The following is a 3,656-nucleotide window of genomic DNA, read 5'->3' on the forward strand; positions in this document are numbered from 1 at the left end:
TCTTAGATGTAATTTCCTGCATTTTAACACCTTTTAACCTACCTTGTCCTGTTTCAAGTCAATATGGAACCCGTAATTTTATTTTTAAATATAGGACGATTCCGTATTTCAAGGGATGGTTGGCAACCCTAGAGAAGAAAGAGCCATATACAGTTCACAAAAGAGCCACATGTGGCTCTAGAGCCATAGGTTCCTGACCCCTGGTATAGACCAGTGCTCCATCTAGTGGCCCGATCGCGTTACTGCAGCCTTGGGACTGGTTGGTTGGCACGCCAATTATAACCCTAAAATATTGAGACTGATTCTGTCCTTACCTGGACTTCCTGAGCAAGTCCCAGTGATCCAACACACACCAATAACACACACTTACACACCCTAACACTTAAACACACCCGAACGAATACACACACACACACACACACACCCTCTCCCCTCACACACTCGCGCCCCGTGTCACTACAGCATTCTCAGTGGAGTAATAGGTCCTCGCGTCGTCACGGCTACCAGCGCTGATAAGCAGCAGCCTGCCGTCATAGCAGGACAGGACAGGTAGGGGGCGCCACTACAAGCAGAGCAGAGCAGAGCATCTACAATACCAAGGGAGCCTTACTTCGCTGTCCCTACAACACACACACACACACACTGACAGAGTTTTATACAGTAGAAGAAGAGGTACTCTTACAAATGTAATTACAACACCAGTAGTATGGTATTACATGGTTTCAACTTTGTAATATCACACCACTAGTGCTGTAATTACACCATTAAGAGTGCATCTACTAGTGTTGTAATTACACCATTAAGAGTGCATCTACTAGTGTTGTAATTACACCATTAAGAGTGCATCTACTAGTGTTGTAATTACACCATTAAGAGTGCATCTACTAGTGTTGTAATTACACCATTAAGAGTGCATCTACTAGTGCTGTAATTACACCATTAAGAGTGCATCTACCTCTACTTCATACAACTCTGTACACTGGTGTTCAGAAACTACAGGAGACGAGAGATGGATGTGAGGGTTGGGGGTGGGGGGGTGGGGGTGGGGAAGGAGGGTTGTTACTGGGGGGTGTTGGGGGGGAGGTTGGTGGGTACTAGGTGTTAGTGTGGGGTAGGACGGGGATGGGGACGGGGATGGGGATGGGGACGGGGACGGGGACGGGGACGGGGATGGGGACGGGGACGGGGACGGGGACGGGGATGGGGATGGGGGACGGGGAGGGNGACGGGGATGGGGATGGGGACGGGGACGGGGACGGGGACGAGGATGGGGATGGGGACGGGGATGGGGACAGGGACCGATGGGGACAGGGACGGGGACGGGGACGGGTACGGGGACGGGGAGGGGGACGGGGACGGGGACGGGGACGGGGATAGGGATGGGGACGGGGATGGGGATGGGGATGGGGACGGGGACGGGGACGGGGACGGGCATGGGGATGGGGACGGGGATGGGGATGGGGACGGGGATGGAGATTGGGATGGGGATGGGGATGGGGACGGGGATGGGGATGGGGATGGGGACGGGGACGGGGATGGGGATGGGCATGGGGATGGGTTAGTGTGGTGGTACTACCAAAGACCCTTTAGCAGAGCAAGACAGACTATTCCACGTTATCCAACTTTAATGACCTGGACCTCCTTACACTGCCTGCTCTAGTCAGCTTAAAATGGAACAGTGGCACTTTCGTACTTGTCAAAGTATTGTTTTTTTTCACATTGGCCAGAGTTGTACAGAGTAGAGGAAGAAGTACTCATACTGATGCAATTACAACACTAGTGGCACAATAATACAAAGTTGAATCCATGTAATATTGCACCACTATTGTAGTAATTACGTCTGTAAGAGTACTTCTTCTACTCTATACAACTCTGACATTGTCAATGTATTGTTTTTGTTTACATGTGCATTGTATCTTCAATGTCTTGCTCTGCTTCAGGGTCTTTGGTGAGTCCTGTGTGACCGAGGGACGTTCTCCTGTGTCAAGTCTACAGAATGCTAACAACAACTTGCCATGCTAACACCTACGTCTGCCGGAGCCCTCACAGGTTGCCATGGGGATCTCAGCAGTTCTACCTTCATGTAGCGGAGTAGCTAACCTAGCGTAGCGTAGCCTAGCGTGAGCACAGTGCTAGGGGAGGGGGGGCGGTTAGCCTAGCCTAGCCCAGCTTGAGCACTGCGCTAGGGGGGACGGGGTCAGTTAGTAAGGCTTGGAGGCGAATAGGGAGGTCTCTACGTGGTTCTTGTATGGACTTCATTTGGGAGCTAGCTAGCGTCTAACTAAACACAGGTCCAGTCGACAGGAAACGGGCAGCCGCTAGCTAGAGCAGCAGCACACCACTGGCAAAGCTAAGAGGAGGGGAAACCCTAAGACATTCAGATGAGAGTCAGTCAGACCATTCCAGACCGGACCAGACCAAACACTGTGGACGACGCAGTGACAAATATCACAGCAGCCCTTGTGACCCAGTGTGACAAATATCACATCAGTCTTGTGACGAATGTCACGGCAACCGAGCCTCGTGATCGAGTGACGTGTGACCACCTAAGGAGAAAGACTGCAGACAACATCCGGCAGAGGAACCCTACAACTGGGCCTTCTCAGCGGAACCCTACAACTGAACCATGGAGCTCTAGGTCCGGTTCCACCGATAGAACTTTACAGTAGACCCAGAAGTTCCGCGTTCCCGTAGGTTTCTAGTTCTGCCTGCTGTAAGCTGTGTCTCATTTTTAATCATTAACACTTATTGTAGAGCTTTGATTGATGGGCAGTAACACTGTAAATAAGGCTGCTGCTGATTGGTTACAGTGGTCAGCAACAGCGATGCCGATTGGCCACAATACTCTTGCCTACAGTACACCGGCAAGTTACGAAATGTCCCATTGGCCAGTTGGTTATGGACAGCAACAACACCATTAGTGTCGGAGCAGCCGATTGGATGGCTGGCTGGTCATGTGATGGCTGGAGCTGATCTAACTGGTGCAGTTAAAGGGGCAATCGAAGAGGAGAGGCAGATGCAGATGCAGAGGAGGAGGAGGAGGAGGAAGAGGAAGAGGCAGAGGTGTTCTCCAGACGTTTTCCAAATGTTCTGGAGGGAACGTTCTGGAGACGTTTACAAAAACAACCTCCATGTCCATCAGACCACAGAGACCAAAATGGCCGCCAGGATGGCAGCTCCTGCGCTAACACGGCACACACAACACTGCTTATAATAGTGGTCATCTAGTCACGGTGGACACAGGCCCGGAGAGAGGGAGAGAGAGAGAGAGAGAGAGAGAGAGAGAGAGAGAGAGAGAGAGAGAGAGAGAGAGAGAGAGAGAGAGAGAAACACAATATCCATGCTCTAACGCCAGACAGCACCGCTCCTACGTATATACAGCCTCAACATGTACATGTAACGTGGTTAAAAAATAGCAAAAAACAAAACAAAGAACACAACCATATAGCAACGAGAGCCATAGCTAACGTTTACACAGCTATTGCCATAGCTAACGCTTACATAGCTATCGCCATAGCAATGCCATCCACAGCTAACGGTTACATAGCTATCGCTATAGCAACATGAGCCATAGCTAACGGCTAACACAAAGAAGCATGTGGAGGTCAGGAGAGAAGCTATGCTAAATAGGTCTGGTAGAGGCGTGAGCCTGAGTG

General features: G+C 50.8%; 1 protein-coding gene across 2 annotated transcripts in view; it reads right to left on the reverse strand.

The window, feature by feature from the left end:
* Positions 1-2,240: 2,240 nt before the first annotated feature.
* The window catches only part of cd81a (CD81 molecule a), a 72,214-nt gene continuing 70,798 nt past the window's right edge, over positions 2,241-3,656 (reverse strand). For both annotated transcript variants that reach the window (XM_063189520.1, XM_063189519.1), the window contains one exon: positions 2,241-3,656. This exon is cut by the window's right edge and continues 628 nt beyond it. The gene's annotated coding sequence lies outside the window, so the exon portion shown is untranslated.

This window comes from Engraulis encrasicolus, chromosome 23 (genome assembly GCF_034702125.1).
Source record: "Engraulis encrasicolus isolate BLACKSEA-1 chromosome 23, IST_EnEncr_1.0, whole genome shotgun sequence".
In the NCBI taxonomy this organism is placed as follows: Eukaryota; Metazoa; Chordata; class Actinopteri; order Clupeiformes; family Engraulidae; genus Engraulis; species Engraulis encrasicolus.